The sequence below is a fragment of the Gymnodraco acuticeps genome, unplaced genomic scaffold (genome assembly GCF_902827175.1).
Source record: "Gymnodraco acuticeps unplaced genomic scaffold, fGymAcu1.1, whole genome shotgun sequence".
NCBI classification, from domain to species: domain Eukaryota; kingdom Metazoa; phylum Chordata; class Actinopteri; order Perciformes; family Bathydraconidae; genus Gymnodraco; species Gymnodraco acuticeps.
The window spans coordinates 44256-65737 of NW_022989907.1; the positions used below are offsets into that span (position 1 = coordinate 44256).

General features: G+C 41.7%; 1 long non-coding RNA gene across 1 annotated transcript; it reads right to left on the bottom strand.

The window, feature by feature from the left end:
- Positions 1-5702: 5702 nt before the first annotated feature.
- Positions 5703-10177, bottom strand: LOC117540627. The gene is made up of 3 exons (XR_004568194.1): positions 10049-10177; positions 5900-5986; positions 5703-5815 (listed from the first exon to the last, which is right to left on the bottom strand). It is a non-coding gene; the product is annotated as an uncharacterized LOC117540627 (long non-coding RNA).
- Positions 10178-21482: the final 11305 nt, after the last annotated feature.

Sequence of the window (21482 nt, forward strand, 5' to 3'; positions counted from 1 at the left end):
TGCTTTGCAATTTAATATATTATAACCTAAATTAATCAGTAACCAAGTATTTTACTCAAACTCAATGTATTTAATAGTTAAATAAGTACTTTAATTGACCTGGTTCCCCACAACCACACATTTGCCATATGTGACCCCGCTCTAATCGAAATCAGTCGAAAGTCGCAACGGCTCATTTCAAAATAAACGTGGATTTGCGTAAAAAAAATAGTTTTTCGGGGGTTCGGGTGTTTTGTTTGATTTTAAATAAACAAAGTCTTGGTATTTCCAAAATCACCCGATAAATACATGTTTGAAGCTTGTAAAGGGAAGATGACAGCTCTCCCTCCCACCCTGCTCTTCCACAGCGCCGCTTCCCCTCCCTCCGCTGACATTATGAATGTAAGCGGATATGTCGGGACAGAATTTATTTTACCGGACAAAATTTGAAACTCACGGTCATGTTTCAATAATAATAAGAATGTGTGTAGCAGAGTTTCCGTTAGCAGGTAATCTGCTGATGTTTAAAACTCAGTTCACGGGGCTCATTTTTATATTGCTTCAGTTTATAATCGTTTACAGATCGAAAAGTTCAGATTAATTTTTCAATAAATGATTCCACAAACAACAAACAACATAAGTATTACATTCAAACAAACTACTTGTAGATGAAGACGTACATTATTCAAAAGTGTACATTAACTTTGAATAATAACACGGGAGAAACGGATGCTCTCTTTTCCCCTCTCCCTCCCTCTCTCTCCTGACAGCCCGTCAGTTTCTCAAGCAGCTCGCTAAACAGTGGGCGGGGCTTCAGATTATGCAGAGGCTGCCTGTCTCCGTCAGACTCAGCAGCTGATCTGATCTCTCTCTCGGGTCCGGTTATACTTCACTCGCGTTTATGTCCATATCGATCAGATCCAGCTCTCCTGATCGGCCTTTATAGAGAGCACCCGATCAAACTATTAAGAGTGAATATCGGCCGATAATGACCGGCGGCCCGATCGATCGGCGGCTAACGGAAACCCTGATGTGCGACTGTGGTCCTATGTTGTAAAAAAAAAAAAAAAAAAAAAATCTCAAAATAATATTTTATTTTTGATTCTGAAAAATTACGGGCCAAATATTATTACGCTGGCGGGCCAACAATGGCCCGCGGGCCGCCTGTTGCCGACCCATGGTTTAAGGTGAAGTTGAATGTAAATATTGGCTGACCATTTCTTAAAGAAAACATGTCACACCACCTTCAACTCCAGCTCCGATTAAAGCAAATATAGGAAGACATTTCATTTTTGCCTAAAAGATGCATTCAAGTTCAGCAGGATCACAGGCAGAGGTGGGAAGTTACATTTCCTCAAAGTACTTAAGTACACGTTGAGTACTCCTACACAGTGGCAGTTCTAGATCAATTTGACTGGGGGGGGCCACTGGGGGGCCAGTTATTTTCTGAGGGGGGGCACAATAAATGCAGGACGAAAAAGAGAACTAGACAGTATGAAGGAATTGCGTATAAGAAAACAATGCAATACAGTTATTGGTATTTGTTTCAGTGCACTTATTTATTTCAGATAGATCTTATAGTTATTACTGTTAGCTTCAGCTTAAGTTATAGTGCAATGTTTTGCACGAACACCATATTTATATAAAAATAAAGGCAATGAACAGTTACATCTCTACTTTACATCTACAATTACACGGATACAATAGTTTAACTCACCTTCAATTATCGTGGTAGTCTCTCGAAACGTAGGTTTCAATCAGTCTTTCTTGGATGCAACAGGCTCTGATGATCCGAGATGAAAAGTGTTTGTTTTTTCGCGCGCTTCAGCCGGAGAGTGAAAGTGAGTGCACCGCTCTAATGGGTCTGACTAGAATGACGAATAACGTTAGTTCCGCCTATTCAGTCATTCAATAAATCATACATTTTTCATTTTTAGGGGGGCCACAGGTCAGTGTTAGGGGGTCACTGGCCCCCCCTAGAACCGCCCCTGCACATACACTCTGGTGCTTTACTCAAGTACAATATCTGGGTACTTCTACTTTTATTCAAGTACTAGATCTGAGTACTTTTACTTTTACTAAAGTACAATATTGTCAGGGTTGGGGAAAATCAGGACCCAAATGCAGAATGAGGAGAAGGGGGTACAAGGTACAACAACAAGCAAGCTTTAATTAACAAAAGCTGTGGACAAGAAAAAAACAAGAAAAAAACCAACAGGGACAAACATGGAGGAACATGGAAGAAGACGACCGAACATGGAGCAGAGGGAAGACAAGACTAAATGATCATATTAATTTATACTTTTAACACTTTTTGAAATAGGCACTCACACGGTGGGAGAAAAAAAACAAAACATTTTTATTAAATTTACATCATTTTACAAAATAAGACACTGACAGTGTTGGAGATATTTGGTCTTCTGCTTAGTTCCTGAGCGACGTCCATCATGCACTTGTTACGGCATGATGGACATTTTGAGTCAGAGTTTGTCACATAAACACGACATTACAAATACATATCTTGTGTAAATGAAAATATGTATTTAACCACTAAATGTACCCTCAGTTCCTTCTAGCTAAACGAGTAAACATTCCGCAGATATGTAAGGTTAAACTTCATTTAAATTAAAGCAAGTAAGCATTTGCATACGCACATTCATTCATACATGGGGGGGGGGGGGGGGGGCACTTTGCCCACCTTATTGCTGATGTTTACAGTGTAGGAGAGTAACTGAGCTAACGTGGCTAGTTAGCTAACGTCAGAAAACTGTAATTCAAGTAACGGCTAGTTGGATCCCGTTAGTGAGGATAGAGACGAACATCTTTCGAGTGCTGGTAGATCACCGTCAGTTAGTTAGTTTTTAGAGATCAATCTGTGGGGTATCAAAGCCCTCAATGCACACACACGCTATATTTACTGTGATAAGAAAAAGTACAATAATAATAATAATACATTGGACTTTGATAGCGCTTTTCCTAATGCCAAAAGACGCTTTACATCAAATCAGAAACAGAAACGGTACAAAGAAAACAAAATGAGTCCAAGAGTACACGGTTCCGTCGCGTTGAAGCTTGCCGGTGGGCGTGCGACACAACAACCAATCACATTAATCTCCCGCCCCGGACACACAAGCACGCGGTTTGATTGGCTAGAGCTTGTTCTGGCATATGATTAGATTGGCTGGCGCTTCTGTCGACGCTTCAAAAGTTGAACTTTTCTCAAACTTTTGAAGCGAGCAACGGAACCACAATGCAGTTCGGCAACGCGTGACGTCACCCCATTCAAGTGAATGGGACGGGTCTCCGCTGAAGCAGGCAACGCTGCGTTGTGGACGTACCGTTACTCCTATAGCATTGCCGCTTTGTTTTCACTATCTGTTTGTGCTAGTTGTTTTGTTTTGTGCTCAACACTTGGTATGAAGATACAAACTCTAAACTAAATGCTACGATACAGAATACTTTCTGCCGTCCTGATATTGACGAGGAGCTCAACTAGGGCTGTGCAATTAATCGTATTTTAATCGCGATTACGATTATGGTTTGCGACGATTATGAAAACAGCATAATTGACAAAATACGATTATTTTGCTGGGTGCGCTTTCGCCCCTCCCTAAAAGCCCACTCGGCCACGTGGGAGTGACATTGTTGTCAGCGCAAGCGAAGATGTCAGAACAAGAGCAGCAACTAGTTAAAAAGAAGGGTCGCGGGGAAATTCCCAGTCGATCGCGAGATGTGTCTAAAAATAGAACAACAATATTCTGTTTTATCGTTAATGTCCTGTAACATAATGTTCCCGTGCCAGAATAATGCACTTGAACGCATCAAAGCTTTGTGATTGGCCGGCCTCACCCCATGTGTCCGGGCGTGGCTGGTGAGCAGTGCACTAGTTCGCTGACGTTGTCCGTGTCAACAGCATGGATGGTCAACAGGAGTGACAGTCCACACACACACAAGACCGCAATTATGGCAGCAGCAAAAAAGCCCAAAATATATAATTTTCACTCCGAGTGGGAGGATCATTATTTTTGTATCTATTCCAATTCAAAGTCCATCTGTCTCATCTGCAATGCGAGCGTGGCTTTATCGAAGAAGGGTAATTTAGGAGCGGCATTTGAAAACATGTGCACAAACGCTACGAGACGGAATTCCCTCAATTCTGCCCTACGCTCCAAAAGGGGAGGGGCCTGAGAGCACAGCTAAATGCACAGCAGTCCATTTCCACCAGGCCCAACAACAAGAGCAAGGCTGCTACCAGAGCATCTTATCGTGTCAGGCACGTTCTAAAACACATGAAGTCTTTCAAAGACGGCGAAGTTATGAAAGAAGCTTTCCTGGAGGCTGCGACGCGCTTTTGTGGGACAGTAAAAATAACAGCAGCATTTCAACAGGTTTTTGATATATAAAAACTCAATTTAGATACTGTTATTAATCTGCTGTAAGTTTTAGTTTGTTTGAATTTATTCATGATAATTATTGTACAAAATGGTATAAGAATGCAAACATTAAGATCTGTTCTGTTTAAATTGATTATAGTCTATCAGTTCAGAAACTAGTGTTGCTTGCATCCTATTTTAAAGGCATTTCTTTTTATACTCTAATAAAATGAAACAAAAAATGGGTTTGATTCTATGAATGTTGTCTTTTTTATTGCACTTTTGCTGCAGCAGATTACTGTGTAGCTTCAGATCTGAGTTGTCTTATTAGTAAGCCTAATTTATACTTTTGTAGCAACACTATTTTTATATAATGGCAAAGAAAGGGTTCTTCAGAGTCTTTTCTTTTTTTCCTGTGTCATATGTGGCAGCACTGCCACAAGTTCCTCTTCAGAGAGGGTCTTCAGTGCAGGTTGCAATATCGTCACCTGCCTGCGCTCATCTCTGAAACCAGACCATGTAAACAGGCTGGTATTTAAGACATGAGCAGCCCTACCAGCATTTGCCATGGTGGTCTAAACATTTTTATTTGGTCTTAAATTGTAGTTCAACATTTATTTCCTGTTACTTCTGGACCATGACGGTGGGCCAGCCTTCAACGTTTAACTGAGTGGAATATGTTGAATATGTTTTACCAAAATGTTGGCTATATGTTAAGGAGTTTTCAGTAGGTTGTGACAGTGCACTGCAACATATTTGATTTAATTTATTTTGGTCTAATTTATTTTTATTTATCATATTAATATATGTTTAGTATGGTTTTGGAAGTGCGCTCCAACATATTTGTTGATCTTGTTTATTGGTAAAATATTATTTGTTTTAAAGTTCAATAAATGGTCAATGAATAATCGTCAAAATAATCGTGATATCAATTATTGACCAAATAATCGTGATTATGATTTTTGCCATAATCGCACAGCCCTAAGCTCAACCCACCATTTTGGAGCCAGGTAAAGACGTGTTATTGGCCCAATACGCTCGGTCCTCATCTGGAACAAGTAGAAAAGATAAAGTCCTTTCAGTAATGCTTTGCGTTTCAAGATGTTGTTTCCCCCCGGTCGGTCCACTTGTGTCCTGACGTGCTGCAGGTCTGAATCCACATCTGATGCTTTTATCCCCACATATGGAGCAGGGGAGGAAGGAGGTGGTTCGGTTTCTGGGACGCTGCAGCACGGCAGCTGGAGGGAAAAGAGAAATGTAAATAATAATAATTATTAAACTGTCTCCCTCTAGAGACGTTCTGTCAGAATACACTCAAGAAGCAGCAACACATGTTTCCTTCTGACTTACATGTCGTCTCTGATATTTATTTTTCAAGAAACATCCACCAGCTCCAACAGCCACGACCACTAAGATGCAGATTGACAGAACCACGACCCACGAGCTCCAATTGTGCTGACCAACTAAAACCCAAAGAGACAACGTCTTCAGTAACTGCCACACAACAGACCGTCTTGAAACTCTTCACTTTGTTCTCTCCTTCTTACCTTTGACATCAGTCTCATTTTTTGGATCTGGAGTTTGGAGATTTCCTGGAAACTGTGTGGTCGTCAAAGTGTCATCAGAGATCGGTTCTGAAAAAGCAACAGTTGTTCATTATAATGAATTATCATTAAACATATGTACAAACCATGCTGGATAACACATTTGCTACACGGTGTGTGCAAGGGCTTGAAGAATGTGGACAAGTTTGCATCTTTTAGTCGACCAAAAACACGAATGACGTAATCAACATAGACTCCAGGATACTCTGCAACTTCTACAGGTGCACCATAGAGAGCATCCTGACTGGCTGCATCACGGCCTGGTACGGCAGCTGCACCGTAAGGCTTTACAGAGGGTGGTGAAAACAAAACATCACCAGGACGGAGCTGCCATCCATGGAGGAGCTGCACTCCCAGCGGCTCAGGAAGAAAGCTCTCAGGATTACAAAAGACCCCCATCACCCCAGCCACAAACTGTTCTGTCTGCTGCCGTCTGGCAGGCGGTACCGCAGCATTCGGACAAGAACCACCAGACTCAGGGACAGTTTCATCCCACAGGACATAAGACTGTTAAACCAACACATCCTCACTCCCAGGTCGGCCTATGTGACGTTATGTCAAGTGCCCTGTGTCGGCTTTTTCCAACGCAAAGGGGGGGCCCTTAGCGTACATTTTCAACTTTCCGGGATGTCCATAGGCTTCTATATAGCTCCCTAAACGTATGTTGTAGACGACTTGAGATCGCGAGTGAATGCTACCCGCAGATCCATTCTCACAGCGTGTATCAACCTTTTTCTAACTCAATATCAAGCCACACTTATTGTTTTTTATTTCAACTTTTGTTGCCGTCAGTTATGGGGAGAGTAGGGGCTCAGAATACTGAAATCTGTATTAATGGACATGCCATTGTGCGATTAAGTGATCTATGGACCTCTGGACATCCCGGAAAGTTGAAAATGTACGCTAAGGGCCCGCCCCTCTTGTGTTGGAAAAAGCCGACACAGGGGACTTGACATAACGTCAACATAGGCCGACCTGGGAGTGAGGATGTGTTGGTTAAACACCTGAACTGCTGAAACTATTTCATAACATCCTACTTAGTCATTATTTATCTATTATCTAATATATCATTCCAATAACTTGCATATAGATTCTTATTTCACTATTTCACTTTTTTAAACAATTTTTCTTTTGGTATTTACTATTTACTTGCACTATATTTTGTGTTGCTCTGTTGGAGAAGCCTGTGACACAAGATTTTCATCGGCATAACTACACTGTAGCTATGTTCGAACGACTAAATAAAGAACCTTGAACCTTGTAATAGATGTTATATCAACTCCTAAAAATCGGAAACGTTATTTCGGTCGATTATTCCTCCTCTTTAATAATACCAATTGCTATAGTATTTTATATCGTTGGAAAGCCTGATTAGTCACCTTTACAACGAGGGTACAACTTGTAAGGATCGTGCATTCGTGGAATGAGCAACACAGCTAACCGTGCGGGTAGCGGCCCAAACATTTTTGCCAAAATCCCCTGCAATATTCTTCTGTTGGTATTCAGACTCATCAAATTATTGTGTCCGTCCAAAAAAAAAAAAAGTTTACTTATAGTGAAAACCACCGTTGAATGATGGGATCGGAGACTAAAAGCTTTAGGAATCCAAACTATAACATATAATAAGTACCCTGTATCAAGATTGATACAAAAGAAGTGACATTTGACCTTTTTAGAGAGATTTAGCAAAAAGAAACATTTCTGGGGTCATTTGGGTGGATTTTCCATATCTCTGGCTCCCTCAGTATATTTTGATGATTGGCATATCTTTTTAACCGCAAGAGCCACTAGAATCGAGGGGGAAGTTCCTAAAATCCATCTAAACATTACCCATTGGTGTGTGAGTGCTGCGCAGCCAGAATGCCCAAAACCGGAAGCTGTCATACACTCTGGTAGCTATTATAGCAGCTATATATGAAAACTCAGTTTTTTCCATAAATATGAAGATGGATGATCAGTAATAATTTCAAAGTGACAGACACATTGGATTAACCTGTGGATTAACCTTCAGCAGCGTTTTTATCGTTTTAATGCCATTGCAGACCAGTTTAGACCAGAGCAACAGCTAAGGTAAGACTATTTTCTGTTTTTTGCTACCGAAAGCTACGTTGTGTGATGTCTGGGTTTGCTTCCCATGCCGCTCAGTGATGATACTTATACCTCTAGAATCTGTGGAATCTCAGCTTGCTAGCTGATGTCTTGTTTGTGCAGATCCGATAAGTAATAAAGTATTTACACCTTGAGTTCTGTGCTAAGTTCGTTAGCATTTTCCGCTCCGGGCTCATTTAGACACTTCTTCTGAGACTTGTGTTTTGTTTCGGTAAAACTGGATCATATCATCAGTTAGCTGAGTTTCTTCCCGTTAAGTGAGTATGACATATTCATAGTTTATTACATTTTAAGAAGCCCTGAGACACAGGGGGCTTCCGGGTTTAACAGGTTAAAGAGCTGAAAAAAACAAAAAAGTGAGTATATAGAGCAGGGGTGGCCAACCAGTCAGAGGTTAAGAGCCACATTTGTTCTATGTTACTGCAAAGAGCCACATCAAACACACAGTCACTGATACCGCTTGTTTCAGTTTTTTGTTTTCTGGAGACAAGATTTCAACCACGTCACTGATGCATTTTTGTGGCATTGGGATATATATTTTTAAATCCTCTGGAGCAGAGAGAGGAGCTGTGGATTATTGTTATTGATTAATGCATCAGTGTTTCTTAGGGTCAAAAACACTAAACTCACAACTTAAGATGAAAGCGTTTAGTTTATTTAATAAAAGAGCACATGTTCAATGTGAAAAGTGACAGTAGTTATAGATTATTTGCAATTTGGTGCTATATATTTATATTTAAAAAAAATTATATATATTTTTTAAACACCTTGAATTTCAGGGGGGGGCGCGGGGCTCTGTTGGCGGGGCGCAGCACCCCTCCAAGACAATGGTAGGGGAAACACTGGATAGTGTTTAGTCAACGATAGGTTTCCCCCCCCCCCCCCCTCAAATTGGTTCACTGCATCGCAGGTATTATTGTGATTGGCTCTTGGGCCACATCAAAATTAGACGCGCTGTCATTCATCCTCTCATACAAGCCACACACAAGTAGGGAGAGCCGGGACAAAAGTAACACGGGTCGAAAGTAACGGAGCGATTTTATCCGAGTCCAAACTACTTTGACCGGCCAAATTACGTCAGAATGATCAGCATTCAATACTTAACAGACCTACTAAATATCAGGTTAACTGTCAGGAGTAGCTAGTGTTGTCACGATACCAACATTTTGGTTTCGATACCAAGTCAAGAATTGCGATTCCGATTCTTTTTCGATACTTTTCTTAAAAAAAGGGAAACAGTATTAAATGTAATTATTGTGCTTTAGTTCACACCAGAACCATAACACAAACTTTTAAACAATGAGAACAATAAATAAAATAAATGACAAGAATTCGTATTAAATAAAATTAATACATTTCTTACAGACAGGCCTCGTGGTGTCCGTAGGCTTGCCCTCACTGTCAGAGATATAGCTCAAAATTTAAATACTTCCAAATTTCGCTTCCGGCGTCTTTTTTGTCAACAAGCCGAGCACAGCGGCAGTTGCACTCCCACTTGCAGCCATGCTTCTCGTTTTCTCACATGCTCTGGCAGCTAGCGCGTGCACGAGAGAGGGGAGGGACTTAGAGCGTGCTTGAGAGGGGAGGGACTTAGAGCGTGTTTGAGAGGGGAGGGACTGCAGGCACGGCTGCAGTGCAGGGAGTGCAAGCAGAGCGCTGAACACACACGGCTCTTATTAAAACGGCGCTTTCTCACCGGAGTACTTTCCCCCGTCATTCTTAAAGTACCGATACTAATGAAACGGAGGAATCGTAACGTTTTTAACGGCAGGGTATCGCGGTACCCTTCAAGTATCGGTACACCGTTGCAACACTAGTCAGGAGTCAGTGTCTCTCCCCCAAACTCACACATATACAATTCGATATGAACTGAAGAGCCGCATGAAACTAGGCAAAGAGCCGCATGCGGCTCGAGAGCCGCGGGTTGGCCACTCCTGATATAGAGAGTCGGACTCTTTGAAAAAGAAAAAAGTGCAAACGTACCAAAGACTTCCAGCTTTATGGTGGTATCTAACGGCAGGTGTGGGATGATACATCTGTATCTCCCGTCATCAGAGAGCTTCAGGTTTCTGATCCGGAGGGAAACGTTCCCGAGTTTCAGGCCGTCTGCGAAACATCTCCGTCCTCCAGCGTACGACGGCATCGTCTGGGCCTCCTGATGCTGCTTTTCAGGGTACAGGTGAACGTACCTGTAGGAGCCAAAATGCTGAGTTAGCCCCTGTTTATATGTTTATTTATTATTTATAAAACCACACACACATTGGTAATTTATCGTTACCAATAGTTGTGGGTGTGGTTTATGGTATTAAGGCACCTGGTGTATGTGGAGGTTAGTAGTGTGACAATTAGCTCTGAGATCTTTGGTTGACTGGATGATTGTTTGTTTATTGTTTGTTTATTTAAATATCCTGAAACTTTAAAGCTCTCCTATCATGCAGAATGCACTTTATGATGTCTTTTATACATACATATGTGTCCCGGTGTGTAAGGAGACTCACAAAGTGTCAGAAAACAAAACCCTCTCTCTTTTCCTTCTTTTCTTTTACATGTTTGTAGTAGGGCCGGGACTTTAACGCGTTAATTAAGATTAATTAATTACACAAAAATTAACGCATTTTAATCGCACTTATTTTTGCACCGCGGAACGTTTCTCACTGGATGAGTTTCAGGCGTACCGATTATACTGGAGCACCAACTAACGTTCATGACTTCAGACAACAACAAACCACAGTGAACAACAGTGGGAAATGTTGTTTTAAAAAACGGACGGATGGAAGCGTCGATAAGAGCACGGTTGTGTGCAAATTATGCAAAAAGGAATTCGCATATCACCGCAGCACATCAAGCCTCAAGTATCACCTCAATGCAAAACATATAGCAGCTAGCGTGGACGTTAGCCTCTTTTATCGCGTTCGCACCAAAAAGAGCCGGTACTAAAATTAGTTCATGAGAACCTTTTTACCCCGACGAAAGTCCCTGCTAGAGAGCAGAGAGCTGCTAGAGAGCAGGGACTTTCGTACGGCTCTCTTGTGAGAAAAGAGCTATATTTCTGATTGGCTGGGCGGATTGCAAACCACGCCCCGTAAAACTCCCAAAAAGTTTTGTGAAGCCGCCATTTTATTATCCTCGCATTAGCATTATTAGCATTAGCCCAGCGCAGAAACGCAGAGAGACTAACTTATGGCAACACAAAATAAAACATGGGAGCGGTGGAGATGAGGAGGTGTCGGCGTTCTGGCGATTTACTCGGAAGGCTTCAGTAGAAGCTGCTGGGACTCCCAGCAGCTTCTACTGAAGCCTTCCCCAACTCCGGGGACTTCCGGCCGGGGACTTTGGGCGGCAGTATACGCCGTGAAGTGGTTTGCGGCCTGCCAGTAAACCCAAAGCAGAAGAAGAAGAAGTGACGTCAGCGGCTTCATTTGCCTAATCCACCCCCAGGTTCAAAGAGTTCTCATGAACTAAGTTCTCATGAACCTTTGTGGGAAAAGTACTGCGGTGGGAATGCGCCTAATGGTATACTAAAATCCATGTGAAAAAAATTGCTTCTCACTGTTCTCAGATCAAATATTTATATGTGATTAAAAATGCGATTAATTTCGATTAATTAATTACAAAGCCTCTAATTAATTAGATTAATTTTTTTAATCGAGTCCCGGCCCTAGTTTGTATTAAAAAAATCCTGACAGCTTCCTCCACCAGGCGGTCAGGATGCTGAACTCTCTCTCCTCCCTCCCTCTCTGACATCTCTCCCCTGAACTCTCCACCCTGCCTCCCACCTTTCCCCCCTGCCCCAAATGGTCCTGGACACACACACACACACACACACACACACACACACACACACACACACACACACACACACACACACACACACACACACATCCACCACACACACACACACACACACACACACACACACACACACACACACACACACACACACACACACACACACACACACACACACACACACACACACACACACACACACACACACACACACACACACACACACACACAACCTTCCCTCCTCCAGCACCAGTCACCTTTCTGCCCTGCTACTGCACTGAAACTGTACTTTGAACATTTTAAACATATTATTAACATTTTAAACTGTATACCCCGGTTATCTAGGCCCGTTTTATGTATATATGTCACACTGTGGGACTGTGGAAAACGGTATCTCGAGATTTCTGGATGTATAACACATGTAGTAATTTTGAAAATAAAGCTGACTTTGAGTAAGTCAGCTTACTCTGACTTTAGTAACAGGGCTGAAATAGAGGGGGATGAGGCTAGAATGGGTGATCTGTTTGGTATTTTGAGCAAAACACTTTGTAGACATGTTTTGTATTTATCTGAGACCTATAATATATGCTTACAAATAGTATAATAGGAGACCTTTAACTTTAGTACGGACTTTTAGTATTTATACACGTCATGAGGAAGCGTAATTGAATGGTAATCTAGCCGCCACAGTACCAGTTTGGGTCCACAAGGATTTCGGGCCTCCACCACATCACCGTCAAATCCTCCATATTGATCTGAGGCTGCACAACACACGGCAGGATGACATCACCACCCAGAGGAGCCCTGATTGGCTCAGAGGAACCTGAGTTTTCAGGCTGAGGTCGACCTGTGAAAATATAGGGAGAAATATAAAGGTCCCTTGACATGCTTTTCTGGTTGTTACCCGTCCCCTTGTGTGTTATGAAGGTTTTTCTGCATGTAAACAGTCTGCAGAGTCAAAACCCTCAAAGTACACCCTGTAGCGAGTAAAACTCTAACACAGAGAAGACCTGTCTGTGCTGTCCCAGAACGCCTCGTTGGACATTTCTCTTTTCCATTGTTTGCTTCCTGGGTTCTGTGACGTGTGAACACCCAGATCAACAACAAATGACCAAATGCAGGGGCCGTCCCTGGCCAACATGAGGCCCCATGCAAAGATATATGATGAAGCCCTCTGTTTCGAAATATATAATTTCTTTTTTTCTGAAAATTATATCTGATTAAAGTCAGAATTCAATTTTCTTTTTCGGTCACATCCCCCCAAAAATGTCTTACATGGCCCCAATCCTCGTCAGTATGAACATCATAAAGAAAGAAATATAAAGGAAATTGTGAAAATAAAACAAAAAGTCATATTTCCAATATAATGTTTATCAAATACAAATGTGGTTGCCTTTTCATTTACATATAAATAACTTCATACTTATACCGACATATATATGTAGATACTATAAAGTAATTATAATGAAGTGTTTCCTGTTGAGGAATGTGGGACAGGCTGATCGGTGTGTGTGCATATTTTGGTGTGTGATGTGCGCACAGACAAGGAGTGACAGGGAGATTCCTCCAGGTGAGGCCTACAAGGTTTCTGCTAACCTTTCTAACAAAGACGATGTTATAAGGACATCAAATGAAAAAAGTGGCCGATATGACATCCATTTTTAAGAAGTAATGAAAAATCTGCACAATAATAATTCCTTTTATATTCTCTGAAAGTGTGATCTGATTATTCCCAGTCCCACTAAACTATGAGGAAGTAGGAATCAGGTGTACATTTCTGTCGACTAAACTACATATAAAGTAATTTGTCAAACCTATTTCCACTACAATAAACGTAGCCTACTAAAGCCGTTAATAGCATTTTCCCAATGAGAAAAAGATGAAATAACTTCAGAGTTTCACAAACATTGGTTACCTTGAATCTGCTCCGTTGCGACGACCACCGGGAGAACAAGAGCCCAGATCAGGAGAGGAAGAATCCAGCTAGACACGAAGAAGACCATAAGGAGCGAAAGATTTGCAAATATTGTTGTAAAGAAACAGCGCGACTGAGCACCAACACGTAAATCAGAAGCAACTGGCGCATGCGCAGTCGTAGGGCAACACCTGTACCTGGAGTCCCGTGAACTTTTTAACATTTTAAAAACGGGAGTGCATCAAACATAATCATCATGAACATTGTGAATTTGTTAAGAAAACAGAAATACCTGACACCGTCCATCCTGCAGTTTGTCATCACCAGTAAGAGATGTAACTTCGCTCTTTAAAGTGTTTTATTTTGAAGGAGCGACGGTGCTTTGACACTGGTTTTCCAACGAGAACATACGTTGGATAAATAAAGCAACAAAGATGCAACTCATTAGATTCAAGAGAGTTTATTATAATGTAGTTTATAATGAATCCGTAATGGAGAAGTGCGCAGTCAAACAACCCCTCAGGTGAGGAGGAGTCAGGTTTCAGTAGAGTTCTCTTTTGTCTTGTTTCATTTCTAAATACATGACCGGTAACGAGGAAGATCTAAAGCAGATAATGATGGATACATACACGAAGTAAAGATTAAATAATACCCTCTTCAATACAAAGGGTAAGTAATGCCAGCCTTACAACTTTTCAACAAAATGTCCAATATTGGAATAAAGTGAATCTTGTCTCGTTTTCACTTTCCCACAATAAAGTACTCTAAATGAAACACTTCTTATTTGTCTAGGCTCAGGTGAAAAGTTCATTTTAATCAAGTTAAAATAATCAATACTACAAATATATTCAATATCTGTATATAAGAGGAAAGTTAGCTTTTTTCCATTTAGATCAATACAAAGAGACAGGTTTATGTATCGTGATTATAAAAAGGTGGAATCACATTGAACTGGTTATCTGCAAAGTGACTTCCTGCCTCTCTCCTACTGATCACGTTACACTTGTTATCAGCATTTCCTCCAGCAGGGAGCAGCAACAGACCATTAAAACCTCTACAGCAGTGTTTCTCAAACTTTTTCATACCAAGGACCACTTAACCAATAAATAAACACTCGCGGACCACCTAACTCCACAAATATCCAAAAACACATCGTTTTTTACAAATCGCCTGAAAATTGTACAAACAAGTGGCAACATGTGTGATGAAGGTGCTTATCTGGGCTATATCATGCAATCAAAGTGAAACGTAAGCTCGTTCCATTGCGGAGATATTCCCGCGAGAGTGCGAAAAACTTAAATCAATTAATTTATTTCAAATGTGAAATTTTACCAATATACTCACGGACCACTAGGGGGCGCTCATGGACCACCAGTGGTCCGTGGACCACACTTTGAGAAGCACTGCAGGTTCACCAGACGCGTGCTCAGGTGGAGACAGAACAACTTTTGGTAAAGATAGATCATCTGTGCGCTTTGCTCTGGTTAATTACCTGTGTTTAAAAGGTGATTTTCAAATAGACTACAGCACCATGAACTCTGTGAGCCAAACAAATATGAAACGGACCACCGTCCTCATATTAACAAACCTATCTAATACAGGAAGAAGGAAGTTGAAGTTCCTTGTTCTTCGCAGCCTTTCTGCACAAAAGAAACCTAAAACATTCAAAATAGCGCCTTTAAATTCGATAAGCAGGTTAGCACTGTAGTCAAGACCTGCTTTTTTAAAATACGACTATTGGCCAAGACCAAGTCGTTTTTATCTTTTAAAGACCTAGAAAGGGTTATTAACGCCTTTGTTACCTCGAGACTGGATTACTGCAATGCTCTGTATGTGGGTATGGACCAGGCGTCAATTAGACGCCTGCAGCTAGTTCAGAATGCAGCTGCACGTCTTCTCACTGGCCACAAAAAGCGTGACCACATCACCCCAATTCTGGCTTCACTGCACTGGCTTCAAGTTCAGTTCAGAATAGATTTTAAACTCCTTTTATTTGTTTTCAAGCCCTTTTAGGCTTCTCTTATCAAGAATAACTTTTATCCCTTTTCCCTCTCTAACCTCTCGAGGTTTTATTAGAGGGAAAGGGTTTGTAGAGTGGCTTAGACAGGCCGGGGAGTGTTACAATTCGTAGACACAGCGTACCTCCCTATCTCTCAGCAATTTCCAACTAAGGCTCCAGTGGGGACTTTGTTCCCCGAGTGTGCCTCTCCACCTATGTTTCTTACTCTCTCACTTGCTACCCTTTGCCCTTAACTTATTCTAAGGGAGTGCTTGTTCTTCCGTCTCTCTGTCTGTGTCTGTGTATTCTCTTGTTCCCATTAACCCAGCCAAATGTTTTCTTGTTTTGTATCTATATCTACGCCGAGATCCGGAGTCGAGGCTGATCCTCTTGTTGTAGTCCTGGATCCTCTATCCTTAGTTCTGGATTAAGTCGTGGACTTCGGGTCGTGGCTGAACCTGTCTCTGCGGTCCTGCCTTGGGTCTCGTCATGCTGCTTCCCTGATGGCTTCCACAGGATTGTAGCTGACATCCTCGTGGATTCACCTTCTTATTACAGACACATGCATTTCCTAACATTCGGTCTATATGCTGTAAAATGTATTATCTCTTCGATTTACACACGGCATCTATTGCACGTCTGTCCGTCCTGGGAGAGGGATCCCTCCTCTGTTGCTCTCCCTGAGGTTTCTCCCATTTTCCCCTTTAAACTGTGGGTTTTCTCTGGAAGTTTTTCCTTGTACGATGTGAGGGTCTAAGGATAGAGGGTCTAAGGATAGAGGGTGTCGCAAGTAAGTTTGGCCTTGGGCCAATTTTTTGCTGAGCCGCAAGATGGCGGGCCAGAACATAATCAAAGCCTAATTCAAGGAATTGATTTTGGTAAGAGGGCGCAGCGCCCCTGTTCCCCGGTTCAGAAAAAACTCTATCGCTGATGACCCTCCATCAACACTCTGATGCGCAGTCAGATCCGCTGATTGGTTCACTGATGATACCAATCCAGAGCCTCTGGCTAGACCCGCCCAAAGGGAGGCTCGTCCTCTCTAGCCCCATTTCAGTCCCAAAGCCAGGGCTATTATCTGTATTTTAACAGACTTATCTTTTAAATTGAGGTGTTGCCTATTAATTGTTCTCTTCAAAGTTTATTTTTCTCTGAAATTGTAGGGAGGATGGTCCTCCCTTTCCTCAATGGACGAGCCTCCACTGAGTAAAGTAGAGTTATTAACTAGGTAGCAGTGTTATTATTATTATTCTGATAAGTATTGTCAAGTTCTCTGGGTTTTTGGCATTTATTTGAGTGTTTGCCCACATTTGAGAGGCTTGAGGGGCAACAGAGGACGCATGGACAACTGGAATCCTTTTTCCTTTTCTTTATTTCAACTTTTCAAGGACACATTAGGATTCTTTCAGGTTGAAAACCTTTAAAAAATACCAAAGGACAAAATAAATCAATTACATCAGTTTTGCTTTGCAATTTAATATATTATAACCTAAATTAATCAGTAACCAAGTATTTTACTCAAACTCAATGTATTTAATAGTTAAATAAGTACTTTAATTGACCTGGTTCCCCACAACCACACATTTGCCATATGTGACCCGCTCTATCGAAATCAGTCGAAAGTCGCAACGGCTCATTTCAAAATAAACGTGGATTTGCGTAAAAAAAATAGTTTTTCGGGGTTCGGGTGTTTTGTTTGATTTTAAATAAACAAAGTCTTGGTATTTCCAAAATCACCCGATAAATACATGTTTGAAGCTTGTAAAGGGAAGATGACAGCTCTCCCTCCACCCTGCTCTTCCACAGCGCCGCTTCCCCTCCCTCCGCTGACATTATGAATGTAAGCGGATATGTCGGGACAGAATTTATTTTACCGGACAAAATTTGAAACTCACCGGTCATGTTTCAATAATAATAAGAATTGTGTAGCAGAGTTTCCGTTAGCAGGTAATCTGCTGATGTTTAAAACTCAGTTCACGGGGCTCATTTTTATATTGCTTCAGTTTATAATCGTTACAGATCGAAAAGTTCAGATTAATTTTTCAATAAATGATTCCACAAACAACAAACAACATAAGTATTACATTCAAACAAACTACTTGTAGATGAAGACGTACATTATTCAAAAGTGTACATTAACTTTGAATAATAACACGGGAGAAACGGATGCTCTCTTTTCCCCTCTCCCTCCCTCTCTCTCCTGACAGCCCGTCAGTTTCTCAAGCAGCTCGCTAAACAGTGGGCGGGGCTTCAGATTATGCAGAGCTGCCTGTCTCCGTCAGACTCAGCAGCTGATCTGATCTCTCTCTCGGGTCCGGTTATACTTCACTCGCGTTTATGTCCATATCGATCAGATCCAGCTCTCCTGATCGGCCTTTATAGAGAGCACCGATCAAACTATTAAGAGTGAATATCGGCCGATAATGACCGGCGGCCGATCGATCGGCGGCTAACGGAAACCCTGATGTGCGACTGTGGTCCTATGTTGTAAAAAAAAAAAAAAAAAAAATCTCAAAATAATATTTTATTTTTGATTCTGAAAATTACGGGCCAAATATTATTACTGGCGGGCCAACAATGGCCCGCGGGCCGCCTGTTGCCGACCCATGGTTTAAGGTGAAGTTGAATGTAAATATTGGCTGACCATTTCTTAAAGAAACATGTCACACACCTTCAACTCCAGCTCCGATTAAAGCAAATATAGGAAGACATTTCATTTTTGCCTAAAAGATGCATTCAAGTTCAGCAGGATCACAGGCAGAGGTGGGAAGTTACATTTCCTCAAGTACTTAAGTACACGTTGAGTACTCCTACACAGTGGCAGTTCTAGATCAATTTGACTGGGGGGGCCACTGGGGGGCCAGTTATTTTCTGAGGGGGGCACAATAAATGCAGGACGAAAAAGAGAACTAGACAGTATGAAGGAATTGCGTATAAGAAAACAATGCAATACAGTTATTGGTATTTGTTTCAGTGCACTTATTTATTTCAGATAGATCTTATAGTTATTACTGTTAGCTTCAGCTTAAGTTATAGTGCAATGTTTGCACGAACACCATATTTATATAAAAATAAAGGCAATGAACAGTTACATCTCTACTTTACATCTACAATTACACGGATACAATAGTTTAACTCACCTTCAATTATCGTGGTAGTCTCTCGAAACGTAGGTTTCAATCAGTCTTTCTTGGATGCAACAGGCTCTGATGATCCGAGATGAAAAGTGTTTGTTTTTCGCGCGCTTCAGCCGGAGAGTGAAAGTGAGTGCACCGCTCTAATGGGTCTGACTAGAATGACGAATAACGTTAGTTCCGCCTATTCAGTCATTCAATAAATCATACATTTTTCATTTTTAGGGGGGCCACAGGTCAGTGTTAGGGGGTCACTGGCCCCCCCTAGAACCGCCCCTGCACATACACTCTGGTGCTTTACTCAAGTACAATATCTGGGTACTTCTACTTTTATTCAAGTACTAGATCTGAGTACTTTTTACTTTTACTAAAGTACAATATTGTCAGGGTTGGGGAAAATCAGGACCCAAATGCAGAATGAGGAGAAGGGGTACAAGGTACAACAACAAGCAAGCTTTAATTAACAAAAGCTGTGGACAAGAAAAAAACAAGAAAAAACCAACAGGGACAAACATGGAGGAACATGGAAGAAGACGACCGAACATGGAGCAGAGGGAAGACAAGACTAAATGATCATATTAATTTATACTTTTAACACTTTTTGAAATAGGCACTCACACGGTGGGAGAAAAAAAACAAAACATTTTTATTAAATTTACATCATTTTACAAAATAAGACACTGACAGTGTTGGAGATATTTGGTCTTCTGCTTAGTTCCTGAGCGACGTCCATCATGCACTTGTTACGGCATGATGGACATTTTGAGTCAGAGTTTGTCACATAAACACGACATTACAAATACATATCTTGTGTAAATGAAAATATGTATTTAACCACTAAATGTACCCTCAGTTCCTTCTAGCTAAACGAGTAAACATTCCGCAGATATGTAAGGTTAAACTTCATTTAAATTAAAGCAAGTAAGCATTTGCATACGCACATTCATTCATACATGGGGGGGGGGGGGGGGGCACTTTGCCCACCTTATTGCTGATGTTTACAGTGTAGGAGAGTAACTGAGCTAACGTGGCTAGTTAGCTAACGTCAGAAAACTGTAATTCAAGTAACGGCTAGTTGGATCCCGTTAGTGAGATAGAGACGAACATCTTTCGAGTGCTGGTAGATCACCGTCAGTTAGTTAGTTTTTAGTGATCAATCTGTGGGGTATCAAAGCCCTCAATGCACACACACGCTATATTTACTGTGATAAGAAAAAGTACAATAATAATAATAATACATTGGACTTTGATAGCGCTTTTCCTAATGCCAAAAGACGCTTTACATCAAATCAGAAACAGAAACGGTACAAAGAAAACAAAATGAGTCCAAGAGTACACGGTTCCGTCGCGTTGAAGCTTGCCGGTGGGCGTGCGACCAACAACCAATCACATTAATCTCCCGCCCCGGACACACAAGCACGCGGTTTGATTGGCTAGAGCTTGTTCTGGCATATGATTAGATTGGCTGGCGCTTCTGTCGACGCTTCAAAAGTTGAACTTTTCTCAAACTTTTGAAGCGAGCAACGGAACCACAATGCAGTTCAGCAACGCGTGACGTCACCCCATTCAAAGTGAATGGGACGGGTCTCCGCTGGAGCAGGCAACGCTGCGTTGTGGACGTACCGTTACTCCTATAGCATTGCCGCTTTGTTTTCACTATCTGTTTGTGCTAGTTGTTTTGTTTTGTGCTCAACACTTGGTATGAAGATACAAACTCTAAACTAAATGCTACGATACAGAATACTTTCTGCCGTCCTGATATTGACGAGGAGCTCAACTAGGGCTGTGCAATTAATCGTATTTTAATCGCGATTACGATTATGGTTTGCGACGATTATGAAAACAGCATAATTGACAAAATACGATTATTTTGCTGGGTGCGCTTTCGCCCCTCCCTAAAAGCCCACTCGGCCACGTGGGAGTGACATGTGTTGTGAGTGTTCAGCGCAAGCGAAGATGTCAGAACAAGAGCAGCAACTAGTTAAAAAGAAGGGTCGCGGGGAAATTCCCAGTCGATCGCGAGATGTGTCTAAAAATAGAACAACAATATTCTGTTTTATCGTTAATGTCCTGTAACATAATGTTCCCGTGCCAGAATAATGCACTTGAACGCATCAAAGCTTTGTGATTGGCCGGCCTCACCCCATGTGTCCGGGCGTGGCTGGTGAGCAGTGCACTAGTTCGCTGACGTTGTCCGTGTCAACAGCATGGATGGTCAACAGGAGTGACAGTCCACACACACACAAGACCACAATTATGGCAGCAGCAAAAAAGCCCAAAATATATAATTTTCACTCCGAGTGGGAGGATCATTATTTTTGTATCTATTCCAATTCAAAGTCCATCTGTCTCATCTGCAATGCGAGCGTGGCTTTATCGAAGAAGGGTAATTTAGGAGCGGCATTTGAAAACAGTGCACAAACGCTACGAGACGGAATTCCCTCCTAATTCTGCCCTACGCTCCAAAAGGGGAGGGGCCTGAGAGCACAGCTAAATGCACAGCAGTCCATTTCCACCAGGCCCAACAACAAGAGCAAGGCTGCTACCATAGCATCTTATCGTGTCAGGCACGTTCTAAAACAC